Below are 11,978 nucleotides of genomic sequence, written 5' to 3' on the forward strand. Positions count from 1 at the left end.
AGATAGTGCATCGGAGGATTATACATCTCCCTCATTCCCATTTGAAAGGGCATCAGAACTTCCAGCTACCTTTCATTCCCAAGTGATAGTCAAAGATCCTTCAACAGAGTACCGTGGTTCTCAAAGAATTTCCCCAGCCGAGGGTACTCAAACAAGACAAAAGATCATCAACAATCACAATATAGTCATATTCAGATGACTGACAGAAATTTATTTTCCCAAATAGAAGCTTGACATCACATTCATACATCATACGTCCTACATCATACATCATACATCATACATCATACATCATACATCATACATCATACATCATACATCATGCATCATGCGCATATTCATACACAACATCACATGCATATTTCTCCGGGAATATCTCACATTTACATGCATCATAAACATTGCATATCACTAACTTGATTTTTCAGGTAGACGGATATCTTCAACAAAGATGTTCTCAATCACATGCAGTGTTCACCTGAATTCCATGAACGGTTCTCTCAGATATAATCAAGCCGAAGATTCATTCTGATCACTTACCAACTCAAAAACAGACATTGCAGATCAAAGTCGATACCTCAGACGGTTCCAGAACGATCTAGCATCACAGATCAAAGTCGATACCTCAGAAGGTTCAAGAACGATCTAACATTGCAGATCTAAAGTCGATACCTCAGACGGTTCCAGAATGATCTAGCATCACAGATCTAAAGTTGATACCTCAGACGGTTCAAGAACGATCTAACATCAAAGATCTAAAGCTGATACCTCAGACGGTTCCACAATGATCAAAATCTAAAGCGGAAAAACTTTGGACAAGTTCCGTAGCAATCATCCTCCTAGACTTAAAGCGGTAACCTTGGACGGTTCCGAAACAGTCAACCCAAAGACTTTCAAATCCTTCATCAAGATATAATCAATGGATTCATTCTGATGAACAAACCATCAACACATTTACCAGGTGGCATCTGAAAGCCCATCTCAGGTAATGTTTCAATCTGCCAACAACGTTTCGCAGACGACATTCAAATGCAACTTCCAACATCTCTTCTGATCAAGGTAAGTGCAAATTTTCAGGGCATCTAAATATTCAATCATCTTCTACCTTCAGATTTCAGACAATCTCTTCAGGTTTAAGAAGATTGAATAGGGGCAACTGTTATACCCCAAAATTTGCCCGCATCTTTTTTCAAGAAAACTCCAATCTGGAAATTAAGAGTCTCATATAATCATGGATTTTTATTTCAACAAATATCCTGACATATGAAATACTTAGTTTTTAGAATTTTTCTTATACAGTAATTTGGCTTGCAGTTGAATTTATTCTTACGCAAACGCCAAATACTGTTTATTACTTCACACATGCTATTTATTTATTTACAGATAAATAGTACTGACACAATTGGTACAGAGTTAAATCTTTTTGCAGGCGCAGAATCAGGAAACTCAGACTGTACTGGTAATAAGTAGATTATTATTATCTTTTGTTTCCCACTAATTTTTGTACTATATTCCATTATTTTCAAAAATCTTTTCAAATCTCTTTTCCAAAAATCAAATCCTAACTTTATTCTCTACATCTCTCTTTTTCCCAGCACTATCATACACTTTCTTTCAAATCTTACTTCCACTCAAATTTTCCTTTTGTACGAAATCACATCATTCCCCAACGTCTCTATCCTTCTTTCCACTCTATAAATACCTCTCATTTTTTCATAAAAATCTCACATCAAATTCTAATTCATCTCTCAAATTTCTACTTCATAATCCATCCTTTTCCCCGACAAAATGGCGAAGCGGTGGGAAACATGTTTTCTTATGATCATCACCATTGCTACGGTGATCATGTCTTTCTTTTGTCTACATAGCCCGGAACACTGTGGACCTGGGATGCTTATGCTCCCAATCATCTACATGTTACTATTTGTAGCATGGGTTATCAATCGTCATTCTTAAAATTTGCCGTATTTCTTATTTCTTAAATGTACCGTTTATTCGTACTGTTCAATATAGTATGTAATATTTGTACTGTCAGTATTAAATGTTGTACTATTTGTCATAATATTGCTTAATTACTCAGATAATATTTTGTGTGTTTTCTGCCAGTCAAATATTCATTTTTCTGTGCATTAAATGGTTTTCAGGGTTATTATCGGTGATTTTGCCCGCATACAGTAAATATTAGTTATTTATTATGTCTATGTTTTTTTCCTAACAAGTCATGTAAATAAACTTTCATTTTTCACATAAAACAAAAACAACAAAAAAAGAAAATTAACTTTGACTGTTGATTTTTCATTCAAACTGCTACGTCAATATCTGAACAGTCAATTGACAGCCAAACTGCTGGCAATACAATTCTCAGTGTTTTGTACCATCAATCAAATCAATATTTCACAATTCAAAATTCCAAGATTTTTGTTCTAGAAGTCTTCTGAATATCACGCGATTAGCAGAGACTCAACACTGCACAAAAATCACGTACGCTTAACTGTCTCCTACACAAACAATCCCTGACTAAGGTTTTCTTGTTTTTACATGAGAAACAAGCTTTTGAGACCTCAAATGGATTTCATGCACATCCATATATCTCAAAGTACCATCATACAAATTTTCAAACTTCAATTCACTCAGATGCACCGTCAGCAGCTCAAACAGTCAACAGACGACCCGTTTGACCAAAAAAGTCAACAGACAGTCAAAAATGAAATTTTTTGTCAAAGTCCATATTTTGTCAAAGGATTCATCATTTGATCATTGGATGATCATAATTCATCAAGGAAAGATCAAAAATCAACAAAACCCCAAGATTCAAAATTAGGGTTTTTGCCTGAAAAGTCAACTCAACTTTGACTGATCATAACTCTCTCATCCTTCATCCAAAAAATTCAAACCAAAGCTCATTTTGAAGGAAATTCAGTTATCTTTCAAATTCAATTGATCCCATGGTCATTGCATTCACCATTTAAAAAATATGACCAAAGACATTACAGGTCATTTTCAAAGTCAACAAAAAGACACTTTTTTCAGAAGGACACACAAGGAGCATCAAAAATCATTTTGACATGAGACCAAAGGCATTGGTTAGAGGACTCTTTGAGGTTTCCAAAAAGTGCAAGATCTCCTTCATATGACAAAAATTGAGGGATTTACAACTTGTTGAAGTTAGCTAAATTTTGGGAAAATGCATGAAACCAACATTGCTCAAAAATGTATTTTTTCCAAATGGGGCCAAGTTTTCATGGTTCAAACATCATTTCCATAATATTATGGGCCTCCCACGATCAAGACAAGGCCCATACCATTTTTATCCATTTTTTGGCATAATTTTATCTTATTTTAAGATTAAATTAAAAGGAAAAATGAATGGATAATGGTTAGCTTACAATCTAAGCATGACTCACCCAAGGAATCTCTGATTTTCTGCAGAGAATTGAAGAGCAAGGCAAGAGCATTGAAGAGAAGAAGACTTGGTCAACAATTCAAAGGTTTTTAATATAAAAAAAATCAAGAATTCCACAAAGGCAACTAAAGGCTTCTTAGCTTCAATTCTAAGCACTTCAATGCCTATATATAGGCTACAATACTTCAGCAATGAGGAGGGGGAACGAATTCAGAATCAAACTCTTGCTTGTAATACATTTGTAACCTCCTAAAATATTCAAAGAATTTTGAAATTCGAATTCTAAGTTTAAGTTAGTTTCAATACAAAATAAACACTCAAACACGTTCCTTGAACTTCACTGAACCTATCCAGATCATTTGCAAGCTTTGAAACTCATTGAATCAAACACTACAGGTTTAAGCATCATGTATTATAGCGCTTTTTTACAAAAGCGCTGTTATAAGTGTTTTCTGGAGGTTGAAGACGAAGACGTGTCTCCCCCCCATTGGTTCAGACGCGCGCGTGTTGTTTTTGAATTTGTCTCTGATTCTGTGCTTTGCAGGTGTAACTTTTACCACGTGCCTCAATGTCTGGACCATCTGATCTCATTTAATGAACCATCCAACGCCTCAGAATGAATCCTCATACCATGGACTCTCAGATTAATCACACATGATCATGTATCCTTTTATTTTCTATTTTATTTTAATTTTCTTTGAAAAATTAATTGAAAATAGTTTTAAAAATCCAAAAAATACACAAAAAATATTTTTAGACTTCTAAAATAATATATTATTTTCTGAAATAAAAATATTTTATTTTTCTTCAAAATTTCAATATTTTGCATAATTAATTAGTATATATTTATATATTTGCTTTTTAATTATTCTAACCAATCAAAAAATCATAAAAAAAATTGTTCTTTATATAAAATATTGTTTATATATTATAAACTAATTTTGTACATATTTTGAATAATTTTCTCTCTAAGTTTTAATTATTTGTATAATTATTTGCATAATTATGTTTTAATTAGCTTAATCAATTTCAAATCAATTTCAAAAATTCCAAAAAAATTAGTTTTGTTTTAAAATTAATTGACAAATATTTTGTACATATTTTAAACTTAATTTCTAGGTTTAAATCTATTTTCATCTTTTTTCTTCATTTTAATTTAATTAATCATGCATTAATTATAATTAAAATCAATCATAAAAAAATCCAAAAACATGCCTTTTATTTTTCTTGCAATTTAAATTCTGTCATACCCTAATTTTTGACCCCCCTGAGATGGCATATCTTCAGGATTTTTCATCAGGTCAAGACAAGTTCCCAGAGCAGTTACTTCTCCATCTGGTATCTAATCGAGGATGCTCAAAGACAAGAAAGCTCAGGCAAAGGATCAATCAATACAAGGATTAGTCCCTAATACAATCATGGGGCTCAAGGACTTCATTTTTCTCATTTATGATTGATTAGACATCCAGTCATCTGAGTACAGGTTTACTCAGGTCACCAGACTAGGGTTTTGAGCCTATCAAGGACTGAAATCAGGGATCACATTTGGGAAGCCCTAAAAAACCTCAGGGGATCATTCAAAGACATCAATCATCTTCAAATATCTCATATTACAAGATCCACTGGACATCACACTTCAATTCAAAGTCTACAGTCATTATTTTCACATGGTCGACAAATTAGGGTTTTGACCTAATTCACCAAGATAGTGGACTTTTAATCAGGGCATGAATCCAAAACTCAAGACATGATTCAAAAATCTCTACTACCTCAATATAATCCATTTACATCATTCATTTGAGGAGAAGATCTTGTTTCTACACAAAAGCCCAAAAATTCACTTTGTCAGGGAAAAGTCAACTGTGAAGGATCATTATTGACTTTTAAGGTTTTTGGTCAAATAATGATTTTCAAAGATCAATATCATCAATATATGGATGTCAAAGTCATTTGACCAAAGAAATTCAAAGAAATTCATCAAGGAACAAAAAGTCGGGAATTAGGGTTTTTGAAGGCATGGTAAGAACTCAAAATTTCACCTACACAACTCAAAAAACTTCCAACATGAAAGTTGTAGATCTTGCAAAATAAAACAACATCTTACAAGGGAACTTTCTTCAAAAGATCAACCATTTATGAAGTTTTGGAAATTTTGAAGTTTAGGTCATAAACACTTAGAAATTTTTCTAAGTGTTTTAACCTAGTTTTCATCCAACTTTGGGCTCATTTTTCACAAATTTCCCAAATGATTCTGAAGAAGACATAAACTAATGATTTGAAGTAGATGTTTAGGGCTTTCCAAATTGTGTTCAACCTTCTCCAAATTCAATTTGAGCTAGGAGTTATGCTTGTTCAAAGTTGGCCTCATGAAGTAAAATTATAGGTCATGTGCAAATTGGAACTTTGCAATTTTGTGCATTTTGCTTCATGAATGGATGCTACACGACCCATAACATGTCTGAAACAATACCATGCATTCATTTTCACCATGGCATGAAGATTGAAGAAGATTCCCAAAAGCAAGAACATGTGATTATGTAATCATTACTTTTGAGAATTTATGATAAGCAATGATTCACCAATTGGAATCTTCTCCTAAGCCAATAGAAACTTGCTACATATCAGAAATGTTCCCTAAGATCCTGCAAGATCAATGGATAGGGGAAGCTAGCCCGAAAATGCATCATTGCATTTTGGAGATTCTTTGAATTTCTTCATGGCTAAGAAACCAAACTCACTACACTAAGCAAGCTTACCACAGCCAATTGATCTGCATCCATTTGCCTATAAATAGAGGCCTCATTCTCATTCAGAAAAGACACCAAAGCAACCATATTCCTTGCTTTCTCTTTCTCTTCTCATGTTCATTGTTTTTCAAAGTTCTTTGGCAAGAAGAATCGATTTCTTCAAACCAGAGCTCATCTTTGGGAAGTGAACATTCTAACATCTCAAGGGAGGTCATTTGAGGTGATCCAAGCACCTGGATCATTTCTGTAAGTGGAGGAACACCATTGTTGCTCTCACTTTGGAGCATTTGCAGTTGGAGGTCCATGGAGTAATTCAGGAGGTTCCGAGCCAAGCCAATCATCTAGACACACTCCTCAGGTCATAGTGAAGCTAACCAGATGGCTGCAGCTCACCTGTAACTCAGGATTCGACAACCTCCATGTCCACTTGAAGCTCAAATCGAGGGAGGTCCATAGAACAATTCAGAAGGATTCAGGCTACAATAAGCATCCAGTTAGCATCATTGAGTCTCAGGGAAGCTATTGAGATCATTCATTCAAGCCCAGGTGGTCTCTATCATCCTCACGACCTCCATTTTCAGAGGTAAGTTTCTGAACCTCACTTCTCTAATTTAAGTACTCTTTGTGAAATAGCTCGATTCTATCTTGTTCAGCATCATCAGAGGATTGAAAACCCTCTATCATCATCCATTTATCTTTCAGTATAGTCATTTAATTTGATTTTGAAATTTTAGGGTTCTTCACGATTTCTGGTAAATTAGTTAGATGTAGTTAATATTAATTCATGTTAGTTACATATTTAGAATCGTGAGTGAATTTAGAGCAAGTTTCATGTTTACATCATTGCAAATGGTTGAGAGTTGAGAGAGTTCAGAAATTTGAATTGATGGAGCTTGAGGTTGAAGACGAAGATGGAGGGTGGCGCCATTTTTCAAATCTCTGAGCGAAGTTTGTTTTATTTTTAATGATAGGCGTTTCCTTAACGAATGAATAACTTGCCCTAGTGGCCACACATGCGCTCTTAGTTTCCTCATGCCCAAGGTCTGGGGTTCGAATCCCCCTCGCCTCAGACCTTTTGATTTTATTTTCTTTTTTTCCACTCTATGCACTAGACAACACACATATTGCAATGAAATGCCCTCTATAACACCATGCGCGCGTTGGCTGGTTGGTGTGTGTTTTGATTGTTGGCTTCAAGGGCGTGGGTTCAAACCATGGTGAGGCCAAAATATTATTTTTTATCACTTTTCCTTTTCATTTTCTTCACAACTTCACATAATTAATTCACTTATCAAATTAAATCATTTTCACTTCATTTTTCACACACTTTTTATTTAACATATCTATTTTGTGAATAATCAAAAAAATCATAAAAATATTATTTATTTCATGTATTTTTATTAGGTTTAAAATAGTATGTTTTAGGTGTTTTCTTAAATACTTTAATACATATTTTCACTTTGTTTTAACCTAAATCATTTTGTAAATAAAGTTTATGATAAAACCCTAATTGTTTAGGTCTTAATTAAGTAAAAAATATTTATTTTTACTTTAATTAAGTTGACTTTTGTCAATTCTCAAAACTGTTTTCAATCTCTGATAAAATCAAATGATTAAGGTTTTCAAACAACAAAACCTTGTATCATTCCAAATCATTTTCAAATTGCTTTTACACCAGTACTGTAAAGTGCTGGGCCTCTAATAGAGTGTAAGTCCCAAAAACCTTCTCTTCTTAGCTTGTTTTCAAAACTGTATTTTCAAAATCTTCTTTCTGTTTTCAAAACATTCTTCTGGTATTTGAAGGGCATTATTCCCGGTGAAACTCTTCAAATACCTATGTGACCTTTGTCCATCTTCACTTCTTCTGTTTTCAAAAACCATTAACTGTTTATCATATATATTCAACTGTTATCAACAAAACAACAAAGATTACTGTTGAGGCTCTGTACATACTTCTTCAAAGGCCTCCACTCCATCCAGGTTAGGCTTTACAAGCTTTCAATTTACAGTCTTTATTTAAATTACTGTCCAATATAAATTGTGCATATATATTAGTTTAGAACTACGTTTGAGTATAAACCTTAGGACAATTAAACTATATATATTATAGGAATATGGCCTAGGATTGAGAATGTCTTCCCGGTGAAGGCTCTTTCCTAATTAGAGATCTGTAGTTCAAACCCCCAAGATGAATTATTCCCGGTGAAACATCTTGGCAAAAACCTTAGAATCCAAATAATAGGACACATCCACCCAAAGAGGAATTATTCCCGGTGAAACCTCTTACCCATTTGCTTAGAGCCAAAATAAGTTCAAAACTACCTAGCTTTCTCTTGTGCTATAACAAGGACCCTCGATTAGCCTCCTCTTGGGCTTTGTACAAGGACCCACAGGCTTCTTAAAAGCATTTCCAGCTTCCTCTTGAGCTTGTATACAAGGACCCATCAGGTTTCTTATAAACATAGGAACAGGTCTTTAGTCACCTTTTAGCCTACCCTGGTGAGTTTCTTCCAATTTAAACCAGACTTTAAACAAGCTAAGTTTGTCTCAATTCTACATTGAGTACATTTTTGGAATGAGAGACATGGACAGTCTCTGTCACCCTTATCTTCATTAGTCTTCCTTAGCAGAGTCTAGGATCCATGCTTTGGGTCATCCTCAGCATTGAGTCAGCCTTCATCTTGGGCTTTAAACAAGAAGTCTCCATTAGATAATCTTTCTGCCATTCATTTTCAACAAAACCCCTGGAAAGGGTTAGCCTCCAAAGTCAATTAAAATCAACCTCCATTTCAATAAAAATCCCTGGAAAGGGTTAGCTTCCACACATTCTTTCATTTCAACAAAATCCCTGGAAAGGGTTAGCTTCCACACATTCTTTCATTTCAACAAAATCCCTGGAAAGGGTTAGCTTCCACACATTCTTTCATTTCAACAAAATCCCTGGAAAGGGTTAGCTTCCACACATTCTTTCATTTCAACAAAATCCCTGGAAAGGGTTAGCTTCCACACATTCTTTCATTTCAACAAAATCCCTGGAAAGGGTTAGCTTCCACACATTCTTTCATTTTTAATATAAATCCCTGGAAAGGGTTGGCCTCCAAAGTCAATTAATAAAAATGTCAAAAAACCAAAGATTCATTTCTCTTAGGAGATAGTTTCCCCAAAAGAGTCAAAACCCCTGGAAAGGGTCAGCCTCCAAAAAACATGATAAAGTCAGTCTTTTACCAAATAATTTCTCCAGCTGAGTCAAAATCCCTGGAAAGGGTTAGCTTCCAAAGAAAAACAGTCTTTCAATAAATAAAATCTCCTCAGTAGAGTCAAAACCAACAAAAATAGTTAGCCTCAACCTTGGGCTTCATACAAGGCACCCAAACAATAAAACTCCCCTGTCAAGAGTCAGCCTCAACCTTGGGCATTGTACAAGGCAGATAATAGAGTCTCCCCAGTGAGTTCTTCATCACTCAGTAGCCACAACCTTGGGCTTTGTACAAGGCAGATAAACCATATTTTCATGTGTCAAAGATTCCTAACACTTAGGATCTTTCCCCATAGAGTCATCCATACTTAATTCATTTAAGAGTCTGCCACAACCTTGGGCTTTGTACAAGGCAGAAAATAATGTTTTCCCTAGCAACAGTCAGCCACAACCTTGGGCTTTGTACAAGGCACATAAAATAGAGTCATTCATTCAATCATCCTCAGCAGTTAGCCACAACCTTGGGCTTTGTACAAGGCACATAAATAGAGTCTCCCTAAGTAGAGTCAGCCTCAATTCTGGGCTTTGTACAGAACACAAAAATACCCTGTAATTAATTCCCAGTGGAGTCATCTCCCAGAGTCAATAATATTAATTAATCAATCAAAAAGCCTCAAGCTTGGGCCTCATACAAGCCAGCTAAAGTCAAATCTTTTATACAGTAGATAGACATAGCTTATCTCTATAGAGAGATATTTTTACTACTCTACCACATTCAAACAAACAAACATTTCAATTTCAATTTCAATCAAAGTCTCCCATTTAGGACTCTGAAAGACATGCTCTGGCACATCCCCAGACTTGTACACTTTCCCTAATTTGGACGAGCATCTTTCTTTCATTTAAGAGGCATCTGACTGGCATACTTGCACACACAAGTAAGGTCCCCCTCTTGAATGAAATGAATCCAGTTATTCTGTCACTCCTTTTAAATGTTTGTGGTAGAATAGTACTAATACCTCTCTGTAAAGATGATTTCATGTCTCTTTACTGTAAACAAAGATTTAATTCCAAGCTTCAACCTTGAGCTTCAAGCAAGGCACCAAAAACAATTAATTTCCCTAGTTAGTTCCCCGAACTACATTAAGCTCTGACTTCCACTAGGGATATGTAGGCATGAGGTTCACAAGGAATCTCAGCGAGCTAATAAAATACCAAAAATAGTCAGTCTGTCTATCTGTCTGTCTTTCTTTAATCAATTCAATTCCTTCTCCTAACACAGAGGAGAAACTTTCCAATCATTAGCAGCAAACACAATCACAATGACACAGAGAAGGTTCCTGTAGAGTACTACAGATATGTAGGGTGTTTAAACACTTCCCTATGTATAACCGACCCCCCGGACTCCAGAATTTCTAGTCTAGGTGAAATCCCCACACTTAGCAAACTCCTAGGGTTTAGTTGAGATCTTTTTTTCCCTTTCCTACTCGTAGGACAAATAAGAAAGTTCGTGTGATATCGTAGGAAGAACTGAAATAAAATTCATCCCAGTACGGGCGCATTCTCCTTCCAAATTTCGCGTGAAGGGTTTAGCGTGCCGTCCTCCCAAGTGAAACGGGGAGGTAAAGAAAACGACACCAGAGAAAAATGGCAACTCTGCTGGGGATATAAGTGTTAAAAACCTTGGTTTTTCATCCAAACCAATGGTTGACCTGTTGCTGGTCCAGCCCCAATGAGGAATTAGGGATGCCAAATTCCCCCTCAAACAAGAGAGGTCCTGCCTAACCTCTGTGTCATATCATGTGTTTGCTGCATTTATATTTGTTTATTTTGTTTATTCTGTATCGGGAAAGGGCTTGATTCCCCCTTGTGGTGAGAAATCCTATACCCGGATTTGAGTGCAACATAAGATAGGATGGAGGATGTCTTCCCGGTGAAGGCCCTCTAATCTTGGTTTCCAAGTCTACTCTTGGGATTTGCCTGGCTGGTTGTGATTAACTGCGCCACTGCATTCCGAGACTGATTTTTACCAGGAGGACCTAGAAACACATTAACCCCACTTAAAGCCTTTTTTAGGACGTAGAGCGGTGATTACGGAAGTAATTGTCACGCAGATACTACACTCAGAGAAAACTCTCTTATAGATACCAATCAACGTATCTTTAAGGTTGAGCAAAAACTCTGAGACCCCTAGAACCCGTTCTACAGGTACAAAAATCCTTAACCTTAGTTTACCATTGGGGCGGGGTTTGCGTTTTGACTTCATGACCACTATACCCTTCAACGCCATGTTTGTTTAAAACTCTTGTGTGTGTATTCATGCATTCATGCATCATTCATTAATAACAACTAAAAACAAAAAAAAAAAGAGTCTTTTTCGAGTCATTTTTCAAGGAAACTAAATAACGAACGTTTTGAACTTCATAGAAAGAGAGAAACGGAGAAAGGACTTAAGGATCTATACCATGGATTACGGAAGAAAGAGAGCTAGGAAATACACCTTCAAGATTCCCCAGGTCGAGGAACTGGGAAAGCTCGGAAAACTGGTGGTCAACCCCCAGGCTTTCAAGGAGAAGTATGGAAAACTTCTGCCTTTGCTCAATACCAACATGGTGGATGGGATCCTTCCCAC

Source organism: Vicia villosa, linkage group LG4 (genome assembly GCF_029867415.1).
Source record: "Vicia villosa cultivar HV-30 ecotype Madison, WI linkage group LG4, Vvil1.0, whole genome shotgun sequence".
Lineage (NCBI taxonomy): Eukaryota > Viridiplantae > Streptophyta > Magnoliopsida > Fabales > Fabaceae > Vicia > Vicia villosa.